The 26,910-nt window shown below is 44.9% G+C and overlaps 1 protein-coding gene and 1 long non-coding RNA gene across 7 annotated transcripts in view; one reads left to right on the top strand and one right to left on the bottom strand.

Annotated features, from left to right (window-relative positions):
• LOC311423446 overlaps window positions 1-26,910 on the top strand; it is a 249,558-nt gene that overhangs the window by 21,789 nt on the left and 200,859 nt on the right. The window lies entirely within an intron of this gene.
• The window catches only part of HIVEP3 (HIVEP zinc finger 3), a 298,262-nt gene that overhangs the window by 187,140 nt on the left and 84,212 nt on the right, over window positions 1-26,910 (bottom strand). The window contains exon 1 of one of the 6 annotated variants that reach the window (XM_084497415.1): window positions 1,827-1,856. The exons of the other annotated variants lie outside the window; for them this stretch is intronic. The gene's annotated coding sequence lies outside the window, so the exon portion shown is untranslated. Of the gene's footprint in view, window positions 1-1,826; window positions 1,857-26,910 lie in introns of those variants that run through there. 6 annotated transcript variants of the gene reach the window in all.

Raw genomic sequence — 26,910 nt, 5'->3', positions numbered from 1 at the left:
GTCATTAGCATGAAAAATATTTTTTATCCATAGATTTAAGAGGCTAAATGAGGGCAAAATATTGATATACACAGCGTATCCCCCCCCCCATGCCCCCACCAAAATTGCCTCCGCCCCTCACACTGGCACAGCATTATTCAAATTCAGTTCAAAGAACTCGTATCAGAGGCCCCCTGCCTGCTCCAGAACCAGAGCAGGGGAAACCACAGGCTGGCTCACAAACATCAAAAATTTCATTATTTATAACAAAAATGGTTTATGTTATCCCACCTCACCCATCCCCTGAGCTTGCTGCATGCTTTGCATTGCAATATGTGGGCTGCAGCAGGAAAGGAAGAGGAGAAGCACTAGCCCGGAGCCAAACCTGGACACTTCAAGTCATGAGCAGCACAGAGATCCTACGATATCTGCAGCAACGCCGGCTGCCACTTGCAGCTCCCAACTAATTCCACCTCCAGCTGCCAAAACCAGCAAACCTTGGTGTTTAGGTTAAAGGCAACACCCGCGGTAATTCACTTCACAGCAATTAACGCCTGCCATGGGAGCTTTCTGGTCCATCCACGTACATCTACGCTGGGCTGTCCTGATGCTACCATCAAACCCAGCCCTGCCGCATGTGCACACCCCCAGCCTGCACGCCCAGCATGCTGCAGCCACCAGAACCCAGGTAACTTGTAGGGTGCAAGGATGCCCACCAAGCCAGCGTGCCCCCAAACCTGCCTGCATGCTGCTTACAAGCATCCCCTGGGGACCCACGGGCAGGAGGGTCATGCACCCCCTGAGATGAAGGATCTGCCCCACTTGCTGCCAGGACACCACAGCTCAGGAGCATGCAATTGTTGGGGGGGGGGGTCTTATTTATTTGCCCAGAAAGGCAGCTGGGGGACAAAATGGGTCTTTTTGTTCGCTGCGATGTATAGGCTCATGATTGTTCGCCTTTGCTGCAAAGGCTGGGAGTGTGGGATGGGCGACATTCCCAGCATAGGAACCGAATTCTGTGCATGAATTTGGGCAAAGTTCCTTAAATTGCAGCATCCAGGCTGCCTTGTTTCTGTGCACCACATGGGAACCCTGCTCTTTGAGGTTTAGAAATGCCTAAATGCCCCTGCAAGAAATGAGCAATATTGAGAACGGATGAGATTTTTGCAATGCTATAAAACATTGGTCCTGCCCGTTTTAGCAACTTGCTTGATAGAAAAACCATACCCATGCTCAGTGAGGCCATCACTCTCTCCGTCTGTTTTCTTAGGAGCGCGTTAGGTTCACTGCAGTGCCAGCAGCTCATTTCACCACCACCACGGCCTTGCCAAACCTGCCCGAGCAGTGCGGACGGAGAAGGGGCCGTAACAAAACTTACTTTGCTCAGGACTCTGAGATGAACATGAAAAACTAGCCTAAAAACACAACTCAAACATCCCAAGCTACAAGGGCACCCGAGCCGCCTGGCACCTGTCCTAGCTAATCCGGCTGCTCTCTAAATTTCATCCAAGTTTCTCACTCTGCATTCTTGCCTCTGCGGTAACTAAAATAAATAAAGAAATACATCAAAACCTACAGTTTATTTTAACTTAGCAGGTCGGCATAGATGGAAAAAAAAAAGAAAAAGGAAGCTGCATTTCAGTGTCACTGGAAATAAATCAAACCAAATCTTAAAGGCCTGATCCAAAGAAAACTTGGACTTTAAGCTGTACCAAATTCTTCAAACAAATGGATAATATTCTGGACGAAATGCAGATGCTTGTTTGCCTACTGTTTTAAGAAAAGTTTTAAAACAAACAAACAACAACAATAGCAAACAAAACAAAACAAAAATCCTTCTTGTATACCTCAGGACTAAGTGTCTGGGAAGATCTGCTCATCCCCTTCCACCGAGAAGGTTGGTATCTTCAGCCCCGGTAAGGAGATGCCCAATGGAAAATCCACAGCTCTGCAATCAAACAGGGGTTTCAAACAGGGACACACATGAAAGCTTTTTTCCTACAAAAGCAGGGGGAAAGGCCAGCTATTTCAAATTTCACCCCGGGCTTTCTTTAACACCCTTTGAATTGTCTATTTCATTTTATTTGCTTCCTATTAAGCTTTTTAATTAGAAGCCTCTGAATTCAGCAGGAGAGCTTTTCCTCGCCGATCCTCTTTGTGCCACAGTGTGATATCAGCTGAAAATCGCCACCGAGGTGCAGAGGGCTGGATTCCCTGCCTGGAACAGGTAGGACGAGTCAGGCTTGGGGAGGAGGCTGCCCTCTTCTCTTCTGGTTTTGTGTTTTCTTGTGTTTGTTTGGTTTTTTCCCCTTTGGCTTGGGAGTAGATGCAGCATGTGCAACAGCCTGAGTAATGCATATCTGGGTGAAAACCACTGCTTTGGGTTGAACAGTGATTGAATGGAGCCAGGCAGAGGGAGCGAGGAAGCAGGGCGCACCCACGTCAGCTTGCACACCAGGTTAGCACAGCTTCATGGGATGGGGCATTTGCACTGTACAGAGACACTTTTCCTGTAACTATTTAGTTCTGTAACAAAGGGGGACAGTGCCCTGTGAGTTACATATAGAAGTTCGTGTAGTGTTTGACATGAAACATTCTCTCTCTGTAGCTGACCTTATCACGTTCACCTCGTGTCCTGCTCACCAAGTTCTTCCTCCTATTGAGACCATTAAGAAAACCCAGGAAATGAATGCACAAGAAAGCTTGGCTCCTAAGCTGCTGGTTATTCAAAACATTCTTGACATAAACCCACAAGAGGAAGGACAAGGCAAGTCAGCTGCCCTGCTGCTTCATTACTTCCAGGCACATACCATGCTATTGCCAGGGCTTTCACAAGCCAACAGACCACAAGCAACAACCAAACCCCTGCAATAACACCAGCCCTTCCACCTCTTCTCCCAGCCACATCTCCGTCACATCCTTCTCATCTCCAACCCAGCACACTGATGCATGTGAATCCAAGCAAAAGTCCCAAAGCTTGCTTAACTTTGCCTTACTTTTATCCTTTTATCACTCTGCAAAGCAAGTCAGTGTGCTGAGACAAACCAAAAATCGACCAACCAATCAACCAACCAAGCAAATGAAGCCCATTTAAGTAAAACATTATGTCTAGGCTAAAAAAAAATAATAAAAAGAAATAAATAAATAAAAGTGAACATGTCACTGATAATTGAAGGTTTTCCAGACTGGGAGACCTAGGATCTCGTTCTGTCCAACAATAACTGAGCTATCTTGGAAACTGAATAACAATATTTCTTCCACAAATCCACCTTTAAAAACCAAGCAGAGGCTGTGAAGGAACATCAGAGTCATGGATAAAATGATGCCAGCAGACATGGGTGGGAACCTATGGGGTTAAATTGAGTTTTACCAGGGACAGTCCACACCCAGGAACTACTAAAGTATCCTTAAAGTGAAAAATATGACTTTCAGCTGAGCTACTTCTGACAGCTAGAAGACACCATACACTAGACATCTCACTTTTAATTTATTATTCTAAAAAAAAAACAAATTTATTGATATAAAAACACTGCACATTCAAAAGCAACAACACTTATCTTTATCAAGCAAATAATTTTAAGGCCAGCTGGATTATTCACATGACTACCAGGCCTTTCCTTTACTAACATTTAAAAATAAATAAAGGAGATTTCTGTTTGATAAAGTTCAAATCACACTTTTAAAATGAGGAAAGCAATATATTCACCTGAAAAACCCAGAGCCACAATCTTCTTGAAACATTTTTTCTTATTCAGAAGGAGCAGCCAAAGAGCACTGAGTGAGGTCTGAATATCAAATCAAGCATAACACAAACAAAGGAAAAAGGAAAAGAAAAGAAAAACACAGTGCTGGCCCAGAGCACTCCGGCTTGTGTTACACACAAGGCCAGCATGAGAGAAAACACACCAGGCGTCAAAATTCAGAGTAAATCATAATGACCCACCAGGTACGGTCTTCTGGCTTTCTCAGCTCAGGGACACGCAGGGATTTCAGACTCCAAAGAAGCCTTTGAAGAGCCCCAGGGGCAATGGGATATAAAAATTGGCCAGAAAGACAGCTGGGAAACATGGCAAGAGAAAGTAGCAGTCCATTTCAGGAGGACTCATTTCCATAAGATAATCAGGGAATATCAAAAGGTGCATCCCACAACCAAAGGGAGGCCCCCAGGAGGCAGCAGAAATGCTGATCAGGCGCGGCACTCGTAGTAACGCAGTTGGCGAGCGACAAAACTTGCACGATGCACCCAAAAGATCTGAAGGAGTAAAATCAAAACTGCACAGTGTTTTAGAGAGAATATTCCTCATTATGCCATTGTGCAGACAGCTGAGCTCCACACTGGTGTTGGCACTACGGTGGTGGGCTCAACATGGGAAGACCTCAAGGCAGAACATGAGGGCCAGGTCCCATGCTGGGTTGGGAGATGTCTGCCTTAGGTGGGTTTTTATTTTCTGGTGGCCCCCAAGAAGCGTTATATAGAGAAGGACAAAGGGCTACATCATCCTCACCAATGGGAAACTCCACACAGTTTAGCTGTGTGCGATGGAGCAGATGGACAGGAACATCACCCAATGGGCCCCAGGAGATTGGCCCCGAGGAGGAGGCCATCTGTGCCTGGCCTCCTCGGAACACACTGAGCCCTTCAGGGCTGGACTGAGATACTGGGAGGATCATAGGGGAGAGAAGAAAAAAAAAAAAAAAGAAAGAAAGAAAAAGAAAGAAAAAGAAAGAAAAAGAAAAAAAAAAGAAAGAAAAAAAAGAAGACTCAAGGTGTGTGGTCCATAAATTCCTGTCTGAAGAAATGCCACTCAGGCCAGTCATAAACCTACCTGACCCTTGGGGAAAGAAAGGAAAGGTTGGGAGAAGAAACTGGAGAACACTGAGCAGTCGCTCTGCTTATTGCTAGGGACAGATTGGAACAGCCAGACAAAAAGCTAATGATGGTGTTTGCAGGATTAATTAACACTCATGTTATCAAAGCACCAGAGATCCCAGGCGGGATAGCTCCCACAATCACACCTTCCCCCAAGAAGTTTGCTGGCAAAGAAGAAATACACCTGGTGGGAAGAGACAGATGCAGCCAAGTGCTTATACACAAGCAAGAGACACCCCAAGATGGTGATCTCCAGGGCCCTGATGATACAACACAGGTAGGGCAAACCCAGCCCATTGACACTGCGGCAGTGAATTCACAAACCAACGAATTGGAAGAGCTGTCTGAGTTTGCAGAGAGCCCGAAGCAACACCACTAATTACGGTATTTGTTGCATTCATTTTGTATGTCCCATGAGATACTTCTGCTGTGGAATCTGCTGAAGTCTGAATCTCAACAAATGTGCTCCTGCTTACTGATGCTTGAGGGACCTGCCCACAACCACGCTCATCGGCAGCTCTTCTCGTGGAGCGTTGAGGAAGGAAGGGCTCCTGCTGTCACAGCCGCTCCAAAAAGACTCAAACCTGCTTCAAGAGCATGTGTGCCCCAGATCAGTCCAAAGAATGGGAGAGAAGCTACTGAACTCAGTGTGAAGCTTTTTTTTTTTTTTTTTTTTTTTTTTTTTTTTTTTTTCCTGTGGCACACACAGTAAAGGAGGTCTGTAAAGTTACCGAGTATCTGATGATGAGAAGGAATTTCTGGACCACCTACACCGATTACAGTCAAAAACTCCTGAAAATAGTCAGTAATTTAACAACCAATATTGTCACCTATGAATCAGCAACACACGCGTGTTTGGGAAATGGGTAAAGAGCAGGAGATTTCTTGGTAGAGGATAAAATCAATCTTGTGGTAGAATTTAGTCCATCCAGTTCACTCCTTTGATTACAGATAATTAACAGTTGTTAAAAAAGAAAAAAACTGTTTAGGATTTACTCAGAAAAAAAATGAGAACTGTCTTACAGGGAACCTTGAAGTATCAACAGACAGGGAAACTACACGGTCACACCTAATTTAGATATTGAGCAGCCTACTGGAGTTTACATCTCCTGCCTTCCCACAGAACTCCATTAAACATAATGAACTGTATGATAAAAAGTATCTGATGGAGTTGTGAAACTAGCCATAGCAATTCTGATGTATCAGCAAAACACCCATAATATGGATGTGGAAATTTAATGAGAAATGAATAAGCAGAATTTTAGAGGTGTTTCCCATCCTGAGCGCTCAGGATTTTCCAAAACACAGACTTTGATGAAGAAATGGTGAGTCTCACAAAATAGTAGTCCCAGTTTAGTCCTGATTTAACCAAAAAAAAAGAAAAAAAAAAAAGGATTTATATTAGGATGAAATTTAACCTCCTATTCCTTTGGGCTGTTTCCTATTCACACCAATTATTGTACCTTGAACAAAGGTTGAAAGCTGGATATAGGAACAGGCAGAGGTGTCAAATTCCTGAGAAACAAAGCCCTATTTTAGTTTAATTACTTCCTAGTGACAAAAGAATGGAGAGGAGAGAAATTTAGACTGAAGAAACAGTATTTTAAGCAGAAAAAACATCACTCAGTCATGTTAGCATCAGCTCCTTAAAGGTCCAAATCTTGCCCTACGACAGCAGCAAGAAGAGCTGTCATCAACTTTGAGGGGAGAAGAGACAGCATCTGGAATTGAACGGTACCCCCAAAATTGCTCTCAAAACCTTCTGTGAACATTGTCTGCTTCTGAAAGCAGAACTCTGTGAGGCCAAACACTTCAGTGGGGAGTTGAGAACCCCCTAGGACACGGTCTTCTCGATGACAATAAAGATGGGAGTTACACAGTTGACACTGCGGGCAGAAGGAAAAGGTGATTTGCAAAGGCACCAGGGAGCACCTGGATAGAAATGCAAGGCGGGTTGGCCACCTGAGCAAGAAGTCCAGTGCTGAGAGCCCAGGATCAACACATCACCAACCAGCAGTGTCCATGTCCCACGCTGCCTCTAGAGCTGATGCTTTACGCGCTGCCCCCCCAGGAAGCAGTACAGGGCCAAACAGCTTTAATCAAGAAGAAAACAAAGTGACAGCTTAACCGCGATGCAAAATCAATTTTAACGGCTCTTTAAGGACACACGCTGCATGCACAATGTAGGTATTCTGTAAGTTGTCATGGCATAATAAAAAGATTAGGAGAATCCATGTTTTTTCCTGGGCTTTTAGTCTTCTGCTCTGCAATCCCCAGCTGGTAACACTAGTAAGATATTTATTTACCCAGGAAGAAAAATAAGCCAAAAGCAAAAGCATTTTCCTGACAAATCCTTAATCTCTCCTCATTCCTCTGCAGACACAAGTCAACCTTAGCATCTCTCCCAGACAGGGCAAAATTTCAAAGTGTTTCTGTAATCAAAGAGAAGGGTTTGAATTTCAGAAGACACGACAGGCAGCACAGCGAGACAGCTGGGAATTAAGCAGGCGAGTGGAGCTCACCACGTGTCCCACACATCCGACACATCAGCACGGGGAAGAAAATCAACAATATTTAAATGGAAGCCCAGACATTTATTTCCACCTTCCAGTGGCCCGGGTCAATGACAGCAGCTTCATCTGTCTAGCACTGTCTTGCCAAACACTGGGATGGGCTCCTTGCCCCACGTGTTATGTCAGATTCAGAAGCCCAAGCTATGCTGGGACTGTTCCCTTCAGCTGCCTTCCCAGCAAGGCAGAACGGCATCGGAGACCCAGCTACAGCAACGCCTCTTCCAGGGGTGGTCACAGAAGTTCAGCCAAGCAGCTTTCAGCAGCTTTGACCAAAACTACAAGGAGAAAATGATCATAACGTGTTTACTCTAGGCCAGCATCAAAATGTGAAGTTAAACTAAATAAATAAAGAAGTCAGAACACCCAACATCGAACACGCCGAATGCCATTGGTAAGTCTGTCCTGGCTCCAGGTGGCCTTTAATAAAATGTGCCTGGCCCCTTCCTGCTAGCACATATCTTGACTCTGCTTTTAAATAGCTTGCAGAAATTCCAATGCAGAACTAATGCAATGCTGTTGTTCTTGAGCACATGGGGCTGGAGAACAGCTCAGGTACGAAATGCAGACACCCACCCGCTTTGCAATAAACAGGAAACTTGTGTAACCCGGATCAAAAACAGAACAAGCAGAAAAAAATAAAATGAAAACTAGAAAAACCCAGTGGCTCAGATTTTTTTTTCCCAATTGTTTCCCAAGAGCTGAGCACTTCACATGGCATTCCCGCCCCCCCCCATTGTTAAAATTTGGGTTTTGTCTGAAAAAAAGATCATGGTTGCTTCCTCTTCTCACCAAGCAACAAAAATCCTGCTCATTCGTGTGGCAAATCTGGTGTTCATTAATATCTGGGATTTTTTTTTTCCTTGCTCAGTGCCATAAAGGCATGTAATTCTGCTCACTGCACCAATCTGGGGAAGGGCAGACTGTTTTCCCTTTGAGGTCAATTTGTCTGACTTCAGCTATTTCAAAACCTAAGGTGCCGATCAGTTGTGTCCATCCCTGCACGGCCCATGGAGAAGCATGAAGGGACCCTTCCCATCTGAGATCCGTGTTGGAGACAGAAGGGCTCATTTGCCCTCCAGCACCTCCTGCTCCTAATCACCAACTCTGCTGGGAATTTTGAACGAGTGCCCAACTCCTAGACCATTAAATTAGGTGAAATTAATTCCTTTTTCAAGTTAAAAAGTGTATCAACTACTGTATGAAAACCATTAAACTTACAGGTAGGGTATTATGCCCTTGGACTGCAGAAACCCCCTCCAGGGCGTTCCTTGGCTTGCAGCACCATCCCCTACACCTTTCAGAAACATTTACCAGCCATAGCCAGGGAGACCAAGGATGGACCTTCATGTTCCTCATTCCCCAAACCCAAGCTGCTATTGGGTCCCTGGCAATAAAACATTCTGGCTTGCTCTCCTCCTGCTTGCTCTTTTCATGAGGTTTTGCAGCAGCCCCAAGGGTAGAGGAGGAAACCTGGAGCCTGCTGGGCTCGTCCCTCTCACTGCACCGGGAGCTAATATTTAAAAGACTATTTATAAGGCACTTCTCTAAGGTTAGCCCAAACAAACAAACAAACAAACAAAAACAAAACCAACCAAATGACATGTTTTTCCATATGTTAGGACATCCAGCCTTGCAACAGATGCATTTCATGTATGTCCCGAAGATACCCCATTAGTCAAAGAGCAGCACAGTTCCTGCTCCCTCCCCAAGATTCCAGAGCCCTTAGCAAAATTCTGGCCAAATACACCCAAGAGGGAATAATTTGGGGCAGGGAACATCCAGGAATATTTGCTCTCCTCTACTATTGTTTCCTCACACAGACTGAAAGTCTTGACCTACCAACCCACCAAGGTACCTTTGGAAATGCTCCCACTCCTCCTCCGTGTCCTACTGCTGCCACCAGGAGCCCTTCCTGGAGGTAGCCAGGCTGAGAATTTACCACGCAGTGTCACAGAAGCAGTGCCGTGCTTATTTTGCTCTCTGCTTGTTTTTTTTCTTGCTTGCAGGTTTCACACCCACTTGAACATTTGGTCCGCTAAATAGGAAGGAAGGACTGAAATCATGCCCAGACACAAACCCATCAAGGGAGGGGAGAAACCAAGCAGCCACTATTCCTCATGTGGAAAATTTTCTTTCTCTGCTGGATACATTTTCAAGTCCACAAGTTTGAGCTCTGGAGTAATTTTGCAGTTTCGGTGTGTATATTAAACAAGGAAATAGCTTGCTCTCAAAGACCCTGCTTAATTCAAATGAACGGAGGCTGTGATAAACAGCACCTTCTTGAAAAGCAACACGTTGTGCAGCAAAATCTAACTCAGTGCTGGCTGAGCAGTGCCGAACCTCGGACCACCTCATCGGGGTTTGCAATGTTTTATACTGCAAATATTGTTTTTTCCAGTTGCTGGATAGCGTTTCTAAACAGGAATTCTCAGCTTACAACTTAGAAGGAATCTTGAAAACCAGCCACGCTCTCTGATCTCGTATGTCACTGTCAGAAATGTGTACGCTGAACAAATCCACTGTCTCTCCCCCAACGAGCATGCAGTCCAAAAAAGCAGCTTCACCAGCCTGCCCTGGCCACGCCACGCTATCCCAGGGAATGGCAGAGCTGTGAGGCTGGCCAGGCTTGGAATCGCTTCGCATCACAAATGTGCAGAGCAGCCAGACCACACTGGTGAACCTGGCTGTGATGCAGTGGGAGCAAGGGCAATAAGAGCATGGATTACACGCGGGTTATGGGATTAGGAAAGGATGGTTCTGCTCCATGTCCTCCGTGCAGCATGGCAGCTCAGTGACTTCATTATTCCAGATTCTTTCAATTTGCTTTTCCCACACAACACCAGAGAAGCATGTTTTAACGGGGATCTCAGAGAACAGTAAGAAATTCAGGAGATGCCTCGCAGGACACGGAGATGCACCGTAAAATGTGACAGTGCAGAAGATAAGAACAAAGCAGTTATTGAAATTAGTCTTTAACAGATAGGAAAAGTAAGCACAGACACATCCTGATGTCTTTTTTAAAAAAATATATTATTTTCTATTTATTTACACATTGGGAATTAGCTGAACCATCTTTCCAGATGACATCAACATCAGAAGCCTCACAGAGCCTGTAAGCAGTCAGCCACAATCCAATTGTGAAGTCCAGCAACACAAGCAGGCTGACAGCTACGTTTTCTTTTAAAATCCTGTTGGAAACCTTGGTAGGAAAATATTAACACTTATTGGACTTCTACAGCACAATAGTGCAAATGCTGCATGTCCTGAGGAGCACCAGCAAAGCAGGCAGACAGCAGCCCCGGAGGACCCACAGGTGCTCCAAGTGATGCTGTGATGGAGCTGAGCCCCAGGATGGGACAGGGACTCCCACATTCCTACCAGCCTCAAGTTTCCCAGCTTTCTAATTTCATCTTTGAGTGAGAGCATGATTGGCCTATGCAGAATTTCATTCGGGACTTTAATTAGGTCCCTTCAGACCTAGGTTTTGGGGAGAGGACCGAGGCTGCTCCCCTCGCCCTGAGCATCCCGGGCGAGCAGGGCACCTCGCTGACGGACAATTTGTTTACTCAATCAGACACAGAGCAAGTCCGTGGCTGTGGAGAGGTTTCTATTCCAAGCAGGGAGACAGCAATTAAACGGCCTGACCCACACACCCTCAATTACAGCAGAGCTGCACAAGGCTCTGTTTACCCAGTCAGTCAACCAGCAATTACGAATCCTTCCACTGAGGCCTAAAACCAGCAAACTTCTTCAAAAAAATATTTTATTTGCTTGTGAAAATAAAACAAGCACGTTCTGTTACTATCTCAGTTTGTTTATTAAGGGTCTGTTGCCAAGTTTAGGGTGACTTTCTCAATATTTTGACCAAGCTCTATTACATTACCTGCTCTTACTTACTTTTAACCTTCCCAGGCATTTTGCTCCTATCGCACAGGATTCTAATCCTGGCCAAGAGCAGGAGCTGAGAAACCTCCCAGGACAGCCCAGGAAGGAGGTGGAAATGCTGTGGGATATGGCAAATGCTCCTGACATGGTGTTCATGGCCTCAGGGATCAAGGCAGGAGCTGAATTTCTTTTCCAAAGATATAGGTTGAGGTCAAACGCTGCCCCTTCTATGATCACTACCATAAGCCATAGCACTCACGTCACAGGGTTTAGAAGTATGGAAGTATTTTTGGCTCAGATGTGCTTTCCTCACTGGTTATCCGTAAAGGGAATGGTCTTTAAGGCTCAAAGCGCTTCTCAGCCATTTGGCCAACAGCTGCAAGGAACACTATCCTGGAGGGGGTTTTGATTCAAAGTTCCATACATGCCCCAAAATGTGTTGAAAAGTTGCATTTTTGCAAAGCAAACATCTGACTGCATTAATTTTCAGACATGCGCCGGTGTAGTGCCATCCACTGATGGCACAGAAACAGGCTTTGCAGAGGTATTTCGGACTGACAAGTGGTGTGCTGGCACTGCAGGTGACAAATCCACTGTCCTGGGGAGACCAGGAAAGTCACTCCAACTTCTGCCAGTTGCTTCTAATACTTAATAGGAATAGTTTTAGATATGCAAGAAGTGGTCTGTGGCCACACAGCTTCGTGGAGGGCAGTTACAGGGATGAACGAACAACACAGGCACTAGGCATTTAACACACATTTCTCCACACTGAGTTGAAATGTAACATGTTGACATTTTTGAGCAGCGAAATTGTCACAAAAAATGCTGATAGCATTAAAACAAGAAATGCTATAGCATTTGCCAGCCAAATGCATTATTTCTGCTTAAAAAAAAAGTAAGTGTCAAAATTAAGCCCATTTAGCCGTCAGCTGCAAAGCTTCCATTAAGCCTCAATATTTCCCCACCACAGAAGGCAGAGAGCCAGAAAGATCAACAGATATTAGCTAGGCAGGCAGACACACGAACATCTTGATGTCAAACAACGCTCCTGCAAGGGAACAGATGCAGAGAGCCAAAGTCCAGTGCGACAACACGGCCGTCAGCCTGCACGAGGGTGTTAAGAGCCGTGCAAAACAGGCACAGACAAGCCCAAGGAATGGGAAGTGATGGTCAATGGGTCCTCCCTTCTTTTCCCCGAAAGGATGTCTTTTTCCCAAAAAAAAAATGCTTAAAATATTATATTGAGCATTGCTTGCCTAGCAGCTTGTTGCTGGGAAGCTTTAGAGATGGTAACTCCAGTTAAATGTTATACTTTTGAAATACTTTTGTTCAGAAATATTTTTTTTTTTGCTGCAGAGCTGGGGTAGGGCATCTCACATATCATCATCACTTGTCCTTGGAGCTACAAAAGAGAAGTCCTTCCCCAGCCCCAGGTCCTCAATCCTTCACTGTGCAGGACGATGCTCACCCATCACCTTGACATCAACAGGTGGAAAGGGCAATTACCGTTAGTACTTATATGAAGGAGGGTGATGGGACAAAATGCTGCAATTGTACAACATTCTCTAGTACAACTAAAACAATGCAGCTTTCAGCAATGCTGTTAGCATAGAACAGCACACAAGAATTTTCTCTCTCTCCTGTCTCCATAAGAGTGTCCTATCAGACGCACATGGGTGTAACTGAAGAAATGTGAGGGTAAAAAAAACAAAAACAAAACAAAAAAAAAAAAACACACAACAAAACAACAAAGAAGATAGAAGTTTGACTGGCACTCAGAGCAGACATTAAAAAGATGGATAGATCAAAATGGGATGTTTTCTAAACAAATCTATGTGGGTTGTGTGCTGCCAGTGCCTCTTTGCAACCTCCCCCCCAAAATGCATTCACAAATGCACCGCCACGAAACTCCCTGCACAATGACTCGATGCCAAGGAAAAAAAGAAAAGCCCCTTTTATTCGTGGCATCTCACATCAATGGCTACTTTATATTAAAATCAAGGCACATGCTTTCAAACCTTAAAAGCTGCAGCGGAGGGGGAAAAAAAAAAGTCTTCCTCCTCTACCATTAACACTTTTATAACCATTCTTTTGGCTGCTTAGCCCTGCACAATATCAGGTGGAAGTCTTTTCCCCTACACGATCCCCCAAAACAGGAAGGAAGGAATTCACGTCAGATGCTCAACAAGTGCTGGCACTGGGAGTTCTCATTCTTGCAATTCCTGTAACAAAATCGTCATGAATGGCCCCCAAACTCCAGGGGCCACATTTTGAGAGGAACAGCTGGTGACTCGGCAGCTAAAAATGCACCTCGAGGCAGGAGGCAGCCAAACCTCCAGCTACCAGCCTCCCAGAAGAGATTGAAGCACTCGAAAACCTCATTTATCAAATAAAGCACCTTGAGTGCCTTGAAGCAATTTACAGCCGAGAGTTCATTTTACCTTGGCAGAACTGGATTATTTGATGCTTTCATTTGCTAATTCTGTGATGTAAATAAATACCCCCCTCCCTTGTAGGGCAGGGATATAGGTACAGCCTGTGCTATGGATTTTGTATTGCTGAGAGCTATTGTGATGGAAGGAAAGCTCTCGTGCATTTACAGAATCCCCTGCGTGGCACGGGGGATGCACTGCCTGCCTGCTGCTTTTTTCCCATGGGTTACAGAGTCTAAAGTTATAGTTGTAATAGCAAGCAAAGCAATAGGAATGCATGAATACCAATAACAATAAAATCTTAAACTGTGCTTAAATCTTCAGCTCCTTGTTCAGCCTCTAAGCCTTGTTCTACAGGACTGCAGGACAGACCAGGTGTGTGGGACATCAGCTACCAAAGCAGTTGACAAAAATCGTGTGACCAAGCCCAGCCTTGCCCTGACTGTAGCCTGAACCTCGCAGAGATGTCGGCAAACTTCAGACTTCAGTGACAAATCCCTCATATGAAGGAGACCAGCATCAGTCCCACTTTGCACAGTTAGTTTGTGCTGGCGAGCAATTTCAGGGCTGCAGAACCAGTACAGCTCAGATCCCAATTCTTACAGAATCACAGAATCATCTAGGTTGGAAGAGGCCTCCAAGATCACCCAGTCCAACCTCTGACCTAACGCTAACAGTCCCCACTAAACCATATCCCTAAGCTCTACATCTAAACGTCTTTTAAGGACCTCCAGGGATGGTGACTCCATCACTTCCCTGGGCAGCCCATTCCAATGCCTAACAACCCTTTTGGTAAAGAAGTTTTAGAGTGCAAAATTCAGTGGACAGGCTTAAAAAGTAGGGAGACTGGCTTTAAAAGCCATCAGATTTATAAGTAAGTAACCTATGCTTACATCTCTTCTGTCTCATGATCTGTTTGTTTACTTATTAACATTTAAGAGGAAGCTTCCACTCCACTTTATGTGCAATTAGGAGAGCTGAGAATTCAACTTGAAGCCAATCCACAGGAGCAGAAAACAATTTCATTGCACACTGCTTTTGATACATATATATTAAAGTGCTGAAAAAAAAAAAATTAAATCTACTCTCACCAAACATCACATTTCCAGACAGCTCCTGCAATCTGTTTAATAATTGCCCTACCGAAAGCCCAGACATTAATAAAACAGCAAAACCAACACCAGATATTCTTCACAAAACCGTGGCAGTGAGCCTAAAACAAAGCAACAAACATGAACTGAACTGAACTGAAACATGAATCTGAACTGAAACATCCAACAGACTAACCTCTTTTTACAGGACACAATTAATGTCAAGTGTATTATTTTTAAAATATCACATTGTGATAGAAACGAGAGTTTTACTGAAAAAGCACTGATAACAGCTCAGCATCTTAAATATACCAAGAAAGCCACTGGGCTTTCTTGGTATATTTTGGTCCATAATAGCCAGCCAGGAAAACCTCTGCTGCTGGGAGGAAGAAAAATTCATATCTGAGGAGTGAAGGTCTTGCTATGTAGGTTGACAGCTTCTAAGAAAATTGAGAGAAAAATAAACCGTAATTAGAGAACAGAAAGGAGGAAGGACAGCTCACACCCTCTGTACCTGCATCAGAGCACCACTATTTATTTATTAGCTTACTTTGTTCCTCAAGAAGGATATGGTATCAGAAATGGTATTTATGCACAGGACTTGTCCCAGAGGAATAATCATAATCTTTATCACACAAAATCTCTATCGGCAGACAGCAACAGTCCTAGCAAGAAGGCAATGACCACAGTGGTACCATTCTCCAGGTCCCAAAAATGAAAGGTGTCGACATAACAGGCACCACCAATTTAGCACCAACAGCAGGCATGGAAGGAGGGATGGAGAGGAGGGAAAATTCTCCCACATCCCCAGGGAAACCCACTGGAATGAGATGTGAACTTCAGGACTGTACAAGGTGTAATGGCTTTAAACTAAAAAAAAAAAAAAAAAAAAGCAGGCATATAGTTAAAAGCCAGCATTATGCACATCCAACTCGAGTTCTAATGAACAGGAAGACAACTGGGAGATGTTGGAGATATTCTACCAACACCATAGCCAACATCAGTACACGGAACTCCAGGAGATTGGAGCTGCCTTCAGGAAGGACCACGCAGCACAAATTAGAGCAGCCGTTGTGTTTCCAGTGCAGGAGACCTCACTTTGTTCAATTAGCAGGTGTAAGAATCTCACACAGAAATATTTGCCAGACCAGCCCTCTGACTTCTGAGGGCCTGATTCCTCACCCGATAAAGATTTATTACGTGGTCAAGAATCCAAAGACCTTCACCTCCCAACTACAATTTACTTGAAAGCATCTTTTTGCAATAAACACCGTGGAATTTTTTCCACCCCTCGCCAACGTGCGAGGTATGCCTCTCAATAAAATGCAAGAAAAGGAGAGGAAAAACTTTGCGTGTTGTTTGCTAGCAGCTGCGGTGCAACGTTTATCAGGCACTAATGACCACGCACTCGCCCATCACACTTGAGTGCAGCAGCCAAGGAGCAGGAGGGAGCACAGAAGTGGCACTGACACTTCCCTGTGGTGCAGCAAAGGCTGCAGCCCCTGGCAAGCACTGGAAAGTGATAGCGATATGCTAAATTACACTCTGTTCTTCCTGCCGTCTTCTTCCCATACTCGGCTAGACTTAAAACAGTCTCCTAAGGGAAGGGCTGCATCTCCTGGGCGGTGCCTCCTCCCAGAAGAAGGGGCAGATGCCATAGGGTGGTTCCTAAAGAACAAAGTTTCCTCTTCAATTTATAACTGGGCATTTTGCATGGCATTAAAGAAGGCGAGTCTAATTAGTGAAATGGCACCCAAGTGATCCTCACAACTCATTGGCATCCACCAGGACCACCCCAGCTCCTCTGGGCATCTTCTTGCAGAGGGTAAAATTCACAGTAATCCCTCCCTTCTGGGATCACCTTCTGGGTTTAAAGATCTCACATCTACTTCTTTCCATTTTTATTTTTTTTTTAATAAATGTTATACTGGGTCTATTTTGTTTGGAAGCAGAAGAAAAGAAGGCTTACAGCATCGTTTGCCCTGTGCTCTGGCCTTGGAGCTGGGCTGTGGAGTCACCATCACAGAGCCTGGAAAGTATCCAGAAGGCATTTAAGGTCTGAAAATAATAAACCCAAATCAACACCCTCACTGCCACCCTAGCCACTCGCTGTGGCTCCCCGGACAGGTACATGTTTCAGCTGACAGATGGCCTATTCAGAAGGCATTTGAAGATCTCTGCTGAAGCTTCAATGAAGATATTTCCAGCATTACAATTCATGCTCCTGGTTCTTTCCACTTCCCTCACCTGGTCTTGCAATTCCCTCTGGTCCACATGCAGCAAACAGACCTCAAAATTATTCAGTGGAAGCATATGCATTTGGAGCACAGCCATGAAGTAATTAACGCAAACAGAAAGAAATTAGACATGAGAAAGGGAAAACCTACCAAACCTGGTTTTGTCCTAGACATGGCTGAGTGGGACCCAAACAGCCACGTCTCCCTAAAAGATGCTCCTGTCCAACATCCGTGGGAAGTATTAAGGAAGAGAAGGGAGAGGGAAGCAGCAGTAAAGGGTGGCAGTGTCACCACATGGTGACACAGCTGGGGGACACTGCAGCTCTGCTCCACAAGCCTAGGAGCACCAGGGTCATCAGCTGTCCCCGCCCCCTCTGCGGAGATGGGGAAGCTCTGACTTCTTGGTGAGAAGCTGCCCCACGTCCTCTCCCTCCCTGCCCTTCAGAGTTCCCCATGCAGACCCCGACCCTCCAATCTTCCCTCTGCTGCACTTCACCTGCCACGAGCATTTTTCACAGCTCAGGAGCAAAATCACGGCCCTGCCAAAATGCCAACAAATGGGAAAAGGGGAACCAGAACAACTTTATTATTATTATTATTATTATTATTATTATTATTATTATTATTATTATTATTATTATTATTATTTTCCTTCCCAACACAGATGCAGTAATACTATTTTTTTTGTGCGCATCTCTGAGCTTGAAAGCTCAGGATGGCTTCACTGAAGGAGAGCCTTTAGCAGTCCTCCTCCTTGGGATGGCAATAAACATTTAGCCCAGTTTGCAATCCAATGGCTAATAACCTCCAGCCAACACTCAGGCAGGGGACTATCCTAAAACCAGAGCATTACATTACCAGCGATGCTGATGAAAACTTATTCCCCATCTACTCTCCAGGCTCCTCCAGCCAGGGTTGGAGCAGCACCAGGAAAACGTGTACAAAGAGGTGCAAAATGATCAGTGTCAAACCTGTCAAGCCTTTATTGGGAATATTACAGTCATTTCTAAAGCTCTACGGTATTCTTTCGGTTGAAGCTTTATGGCTGCTCGTCTTTAGCAGGAGCCGCTGCACAATGGCTTAATTGTGCAGCTCTGCCTGGAAACCCAAACATCCACGTTACAGGTGGCTTAAAGATGACAGGCTTCACCGATCCCTTTCTGAGCGTCTCGGGGGATTGTCTGGGCTGCCACTCCTTGCTGCAGGAAGAGGGGCACAGAGCACAGCCCCTGAGCATCTCTGGGGCAGCTCCCTGCTGATGCCTGGCATTGACATGCCCCCTGTCAGCACGGCTTGGGACACGTTGGGGAATATTTAAACCAGGAGGAAAAGCTGATTTTATTTTATTTTGTCCACCAAGTTGCCTCTCTAATTCCACCCAGCTCTTTCAAGGGCTTTAATGTTAATAAAAAATAGGAACCAGCATATCAAAGCTCATGAGAACCTATTCCTATAAGCCATTTAATAGTTGGGCTCACCCTTCTGGTTGCATGGAAGAAACAAAATACATATTTGTAAATGTTTTAATATAGAAATGAAAAAAAAAAAAAAAAAGAAAGAAAAAAAAAAAGCTCTATAAAGCATTAGGGCTTTTATTTTAACGGTCTTTCTTATTCCCTTGCTCTTCAGCTGAGAAGAGTTTTTGTAGGAAAAACTCTGATACTGTTTCAGGCAGCATTATAGCTACAAGTAGTCTTGTCTTGGGGAAGAGAGGGGAGAAAATGTTAGCTGGGAGCAGCTGGGGCTGCTGTCATGGCCACTGCTGCTGAACTCCCTCTTTTGCTTATTTTCCTTCTCAACAAAAAAAGGAGGAATAAAGCAGAAAGTGTGACTTCTGATTCTGATTCCTTCTCTCCTATGCCTGCTTAATAAAAGGACTAAGACCTGAAGGGAGCAGCTTAGCCCACCACAGCTCAACCAAGCAGTGGGCAAAAATCAGCTCTGTTGTGCCCCTAAGGAAGATCAAATGTGAGGACTGCGAAAGGAAGGAGAAGAATAAGAACATAATAACCTCCGTAGATGTAGAATGCAGATGGCAAAATACTGACTTACTGAGGGAAAACAGTCCTAAATCCCTTAACATCTTCAGAGCCAGCAAGGCCAGGAGTATTCCACTGCGAGCCAGTGGAGTACCAGTTTGTCCCAGGGCCACGGGTGCAGGAGGAGGTGGGACAGCACTTTAGTTTGTCTTTTAGGGGGAGATAACACACTAGGCTTTGATTTTGAGTACATAACAGACAGATTGGGGTATGTTAAGAGAAGACTGCAAACACCAGCTTAACGTAGCTATGGTGGATCAAACCAATTAAGAGAGCATGCCCAGATTCTACCTCGATTTTTTTTTAAATATATATTTATATATATCCTAAGTGAAACCAACTCATGCCTTAAGCCAGAAATAAAGACAGATTTATATGGAGGTGCATGCATATATAGATGTATAAACATACGTGCATACCCATACACGCTCACACATACCTGAAGATAACCTCCTCTATTTCCTCTGCCCATCTGGACATATTGCAGAAAACTTTTCTTCCAGTATTCTCACAGCAAGCAATAGGGTGAGCATCCCCTCCTTTCTGGGAAAATACTTTACCCTTTGACGTCAGCTGACGAGAGGAGGACAGTTTCATTTCATCTCCTCATTCCTACTTACCACAGCTTGGTTAATCTTGAAACAACACTTTTTCTCCTCTGCATCCATATGCTTCAAATAACTGCAGACAATTACAACAACCCTTACCAGACATTAGCAAAAGCTAACCAAATTTTGCTTGCTGAATTTTTATTGTTTTTATTTTAATTCTTTCACTCCCATTCTAAGTTGAGGTCTTATTTATTGCCTGTTGCTTCTTCATGTCTTTGGTGTTGCTGCCTTTCAAGTGCTTCTTTCCTTTTCAACAAATATGGTTGGATTTTTTTTTCTAGTTACATTATCTTATATTTTTTTCCACTTTGTAACTTCTCTCTGTTTGTAACTCATATTGCTAGGTTTCTGTGATTAATTTTATTTTTTTTTCTGCCATTATTGCTGTTTGTAACATTTCCTAGCTTTGTCTCATTTGATCTGTAATACTTCCTAGCTTTGTCTCATTTGGAACTTAAACTAATGTGCCATTTATCCTTTCTTTCAGCCTATTAATGATGCTACTAAATACTTCATTAATTAAATTACTTTGCATTCAAATTTGAATGCTAAGTGCAATATGAAGTTCTGTGTATGACAGAATTTAAATCCTGCCGTGTTGCACACATCACTGCTTCTCACCAAGTATTTAACTTTTCTTTCCTGTACATTAACTTTGGAACATAATAAATAAAAGTAAAGACAAAATTAGGATGGCCAAACTTTAGCTGTGTTTAATTTTCATTCACCTTTAATAAAACTTGATCTTGTGTAGTATCTAGGTTGAGGCTTAATGCTTGCATGTTGTTGGATCATCAGCAGGAATAGCTTACAGACTATTGAAGGAGGAATATCTAAGGAAATATAGCATTTAAAAGATCTCTTCCTAATTTTATCAGGTCCTGATCAATGGCAGCCTGTATCCCCTGTTCAGCTCGCTATCTCTACATATTCTCTACCGCCAGTAGGGACTATGCATGGAGATCACCTTCAAGGGATAGGTCCACAGGCCCAGACACTGTCACTGCAAGCCAATGCACTTACTAGCTCAGAGACCCCAAGTACTCAGGTCTGGGGAATTCCAAATAACTCAAAAAATGTTGGAGCTGTGAGAGCATTTTCAGCAACATGGGTCACGGTACAACATCCCTGCAGTCCTACTAGGGGGGCAGCTTTCCACAGAGACACAAACACCCTACTTGGCACAAAGAAGGGAAAAAACAACATTTCCAGGAGGGATTGATGTAGAGCGCCTCACTCCAAATAGCTCTAATGCCCACACACAAGGTTTGCAAAAAGCAGCTGGAAAGTTGGATACATTCACTGAAATCTACAGAGAAGAGAAAGAGCAAGGGCAGGAGTGCAAATTAAGAGCAGAACAGTACGCACCAGTTCAATTTGGATCATTTCTGAGCACGAGAAGAAGAGGCGAACACCACCAATTAAATCAAAAGCCACCAAAGGGACGTTTTTAAAGTCATTTATCCAACACGTGACAAACTTGTACAGTCACCGGCTTGGCACAACAGAGACCTAAAGGACCCAACAATATTACAGGATTATGCATGTGTGTGGATTTAAAAGAGAACTTTCCCCAGCACCCCAAACTGATAAAACCTCCTGGGACCATCCTGGCAGCTGGTGCCGACTGCTGACTGTCTGCTACGGAGAGGTCCCTCCAAGGCTGGACCAGGACACGGCTGTGACACGATCACACCTCTGATATACGTGCTGAGATCTGCTCTCTTCAAGCAGCACAACCTATTTTTTTATTTTTATTTTTTAACTACATACTTCTTTTCTGAAGCCATCAATTATTCCTCACATGGCACTGAAGAGCCTAGCTTTTGGGGGGCCTCTGCCACCACCTCTCTCAGCACCACCATCGTGTCCCCACCTTCGTGGCAGCATTCAGAAAGCATCTTCCCTCCAGGGCTGCCTTTATCCCGGTCACAAAGCAGCACTGGTAATTTTATTCAGCTTTCAAAGCAATGCAGAGTCTCCACCTAAAAACCTCCAAAACTTGTGTCAGGGAAACAAAGGTCCTGCATTTATTCAGTTTTTCTGGCTGAACGGATGGACCCTGAGAATTAACCTAAATAATCCAAACTGATGGGCCTGGAGTGATTTTGCAATGCACACAGCAGCATTGCTGATGCACTGCAAAGATGGTATTTACACAGAGGAAACGTCCCCAGACCTGTGCAAAAGGCTTCTGTAGGCACTCCTAGCCCTTGGTGCAAGTGCACTCCCAAAGCGTAAGAGTGTAGTCCCCAACGAACCACTCTGAGTCAAGCAAGACCCCATGAAAACTGCTTTTCTAGCACCATTGAAGTTCTCCAAAGAAAACAGACATGCAATAGGGTGGAGAGATGTTAAAAATGCAGTGTTTGATCCCAGGCTTGCTCTCTGGGTCAAACTGGTGGAGGGAAGCGATGAAACTGCAGCAGTGCTCAGGTGATGATGCACAGAGACTTGGAGAACAGCACTGCACTGGTGGGACAAGATCAGGGGGGGAAAAGAGGAAAAAACAGAGTTATCCTCTCCACAGGTAACCGTTGTCACCACTTCTTTGCAGGTGACATCTACCAGAGTGCCATGTGATGGCTAGTTGCTTGTTATTCCCACACAGCTTTATCTGCTGGCATTGAACTGCTTTTTTTTTTTTTTTTAATAATAATAATTTGGATTTATAAGTCTTTGTGAAAAACCTTCTGTGAGTTCAAAATAATGTACAAAAAGTGCCAAGCAGCCTGAGATAAATTATTCATGAAAGGGTTGATTTCACAGGTGTGATATATATAACTCCACAATTTCACATATATATCTTGTAGCAGTTGCTGTATAAATATAGTGAAATGCTTACAACACGAGACATTTCAGAAAAAGAAAAATGAAATAAAGCAACTCTGTTGTAAATGAAGAAGAAAAAGAAACCCTCTACCAACCCTGCCATACAAATCATGTTTATGGCCTCCAGAAATTTTAGAAACTTCTGACGCTTCCACTTCATCCACATGGATTCGGTGCAGATTTTAGTCTCACCCCTCACTTCGTCTCATCCCCCTTTGTGCCCCCTGAAACCCATCTGACTTTATAAAGATATTTTTTTCATATTTACTTATAGGAATACAAAAATAATTTGATTGTGGCAATGCTATTTCTCTGGACTTATTAGAAATAAAATAAAAACTGTGCAAATCACCCCAACCAGTTGCTAAAATATAAATACATATAAATAGGATCATCATAGAAGTGCCTTTCCCACATCAAAAGCACCATATGAAGTTATTTCAAGAAGCCCAGTTAAACAGCAAAGCCTTATAAAAGACACAACTCTACCAGGAAAAAGGTTTCTTCAGCATGAAAGGCAAGGGCTGCAGGCGCAGCTTCCCGAAAGCGGCCATCTCCAAGAAAAATGCTCAGGAGTGCAGACTTCTACCACCACGCACAGACTTTGTATGTTATCGAAAACTGTTTTAAACCAAATTTCCGCGCTAAAAAAATAGTGCCAGAATGACAGCCTATGAAAGCGAACTGTCTGTGCTGGGGAGTCTCAAGCCCCTCACCACAGCAAAGACTGGAAAGTTTTGTCCAAGTCCAAACATGCTTTTACTCCAAAAAGTACCCGGAAAGGCGCACTGCAAAAGCTGTCAGCATTTCTTTACTTTGGGATCAAACGTTTAATCTGAGTTTACATGGATAAAGGGTTTTTCCTTGTGGTTCCAAGGCTGGGTGCCTCTCTCCAGCACCCAAGGGGAGAGCCGGGTTCTCCTCTGCATCTTGTACATCATTGCTGACCACCAGCAGCCAGCTCTGCAGCTCTGTTCCTGTTCCCTTCACCCCCAGGGCAACCAAAAAGCCTAAAAATGATAAAACCTGAGCAGACAGCTCTGCTGATAACGTGGGGCAGCAGCTCCCACAGAGGCAGCATGCTCCCACTGCAAAGGGTGTAACAGCAATAAGGATTTTTGTGCTACTGAAGCCAATTTTAAAACCTTTATATGCACAGAAGAGGTAAGACTTGCCCAAAAAGCACGTTACCGGCATAAATTCAACCATAATTTGAACAGGAAAGCCTGTTTACATATAACTTTCAGAGCAGTTTTTCATGAAACTTCTAAAGGTGGAAGCTGAAGGAGACCATTGAGCTTTCAGTGAAGAGAAAGCTCTGATTTGGCATTTTTCCCCTCGAAATGAGCAGTATTTAATCACTCAGTCCTAAGTGGGGTCTTATTCCTCTCTCCTGAGCCAACGCCACTCACGTAGGATGGCACAAAGCCAGTGCCATCTAAATGCCACTGGGCAGGACCAGGATCCAACAGATGAGCAACACTGGCAGGGAGACCAGCAAAGATCACAGCACAGCCCTCCCAGTGCAGTTCTGTGCTACAGAGATGAGAAAAGGGTCACACGTGGTTGAGAAGCTCCCGTACAGCTCAGTACTGAGAACTTCCCCCTGTGCTCAGCTCTGGTGAGGCCGCACCTCGAGCACTGTGTTCATTTTTGGGCCCCTCGCTACAAGAAGGACATCGAGGTGCTTGAGCGGGTGCAGAGAAGGGCGACGAAGCTGGTGAGGGGCCTGGAGAACAAGTCCTACGAGGAGCGGCTGAGGGAGCTGGGCTTGTTCAGCCTGGAGAAGAGGAGGCTCAGGGGCGACCTTATCGCTCTCTATAGGTACCTCAAGGGAGGCTGTAGCGAGGTGGGGGTTGGTCTGTTCTCCCACGTGCCTGGTGACAGGACGAGGGGGAATGGGCTTAAGTTGCGCCAGGGGAGTTTTAGGTTAGATGTTAGGAAGAACTTCTTCACTGAAAGGGTTGTGAGGCATTGGAACAGGCTGCCCAGGGAAGTGATGGAGTCACCATCCCTGGAAGTCTTCAAAAGACGTTTAGATGTAGAGCTTAGGGATATGGTTTAGTGGGGACTGTTAGCGTTAGGTCAGAGGTTGGACTGGGTGATCTTGGAGGCCTCTTCCAACCTAGACGATTCTGTGATTCTGTGGTCTGGGCCCCATATTGAAACTGCATCTTAACAGCAGCACCCATCTGACTCTCCTGGCTCAAAGTTGCTTAAAACTTTGGGTAATCTTATTTCAGTGACGGCATAGCAGTCCTCCTGCTGCCTCTCTCTCTGCATGAACTCAGCTCACCTACCAGGTGACAAAGTCAACACATGTGGCCACCCTGCTGGCCCCTGTGCCCAGATCTGCCGGGAATTACAGCAGAACCAGAGATTTCTTTCCTTATCCTGTACATTCCTTGCAATCAAAATCGGTCATGCTTTGATCCTTGAATCTGTCCCAGACCTGCCCAGGTACCCACATCTGTTTGGGATCTGGTCTGCCCCTCTGAAGCCGTGCATCCCCACGTGCAGGCAGCAATGCTGCACCGCAGCAGCTCAGCTCAGCTGATGTCCCTGCAGGCACCTGCCCTGTGCCATGAGCAATGCAAGCAACAGGCCCAAAGCTCGCACACACATCAGCTTCAGAGGGTGGTGGAAACACACTGCGGCTCCCAGAGACACAACCTGCTAATGCCCCCGTTGGGTGGATGCAGACAAGCAGATTCAATTAGGTAGGCAAACAGAAAGGCTGCAGGAGACGTATCACTAAATACAATTACCTCCACTTGACAAAACAAACCACTGCCAAGTCTGCAGTTGCTAGTACAGAAATCTGACTTGAATACAAAAAGAACAAGCAGTAGTGATGAGGATAATCAACATCTAGCAGTGCAGGTCTGAGTCCTCATCAGCAATGGACTTTCCTGGTTCTGTGGGAGCACAGCGCTCAGCCTCCCCTCTCTGAACACAAGGACAGGTGCCGCTACTCTCCTTTTTGCAAACATCTGACAGTTGCCATTAAAGGATGCTCCAAAGAAAGTGTAAGACAAGACAATGCCAAACTCCGTGCAAAAGCCAAAGAAAGGAGTGACAGGGGATCACTTTAAAATCGGGATACAGAAGGATATAGCAAGCTTTTAGGCAAAGAAAGACAACACAGCGCAGCAAACCTAATCACTAACAGCATGCTGCATTTTTTTCCTTTTAGTATTGAGACAATTTGATGTCAATATTTGGTTTTGGCTTTTGATTTTATTAAAATGTTGCAATAATAAGCCATGCTTCCAGTAAGTGAGGAAATTAATGAGTCAGACCCTGGACAGGAGCAGAAAAATCTGAGGCCACTTCTGCTACAGAGCCTGGGACTGATCCAGCCAAGCACTGAGCACCCTCACCTTTGGCAGAGCAGGTCAGCACCCACAGCATCACGGGCTGAGCACCCTGAGGCTGCAGACAGGTGCCTCTGCAGAGTCGTTGGGTATTAATTAAACACCGGCCTCGTTATGCCCTGGGGCACGGCAGCCGGCATCCCAGATTTCACCAGGTGGGAAGCATCTCCCTTCGGTTCAAAGTCCTCATCCTCCCTGAGGAACAAAACTGGGTGTAGGCTGGGAAGCTCTGGGATGGATTAAATGCCAACACTGGGGCCACATCGACTTTAGGACAACCACAGGGTGGCCTCTTCCCCGTGCACCAGCACAGCAGCCGAGCAGAGGGTTTTCACGGGGCTCAAAGCCCATAGGGAGCGAGCATCCATGCAGCAAGGACAAGGGCACCAGAATCCATCCACGGAGCCCTGAGCTCAAACCCTGCCCCTGGAGGGGTCTGAAACCTGGGGCTTATTGCAAACGTGTGGAGACATTTCTGCTTTCAGACAGCTGAACATCCCTACAACCACAAGCAGCATAAAAATAAATAATAGAGGTTTGTTGCCTGGGCTCTGTGCAAGGATTCATGCTTAACCCCCCCTAAAATTACTACTACTCTGAATTGAGTGGGTTTTGTGCTGGAAAAGGCTAGCTCAAAATTGCTCACTAACAGAAGAATAAACCCCCCGATCTTGAAGAAATAAAGACTGCTGAACAGCAAATACAACAACAATTTCTCATTAATTAAAAGCAGTGCAGCTTCTACAAAAATTGCAGACAGATGGATAAACAAAAACAATGAAGGAAGGATCGCAGTAATAATTGTCAAACACTCCGAGGGGAAAGGAGGAAATAGATGCACAATTTGTGTTTAACGGAGGGGAGCAATGGATGGAGCCAGCCCAGGGAGGGAGCAGGAGCTGCCTCCTGCCATGTGTGGGCACGGCGACCGCACTCGTGGGCACCAGATGCTTTGGAAACCATGAAAAAATCAGCTAAAAAGAG

This window comes from Aythya ferina (assembly GCF_964211825.1).
Source record: "Aythya ferina genome assembly, chromosome: 24".
In the NCBI taxonomy this organism is placed as follows: domain Eukaryota; kingdom Metazoa; phylum Chordata; class Aves; order Anseriformes; family Anatidae; genus Aythya; species Aythya ferina.
The sequence above is the reverse complement of the archived record's forward strand: the minus strand, read 5'-3'. Positions and strand labels throughout refer to the sequence as shown.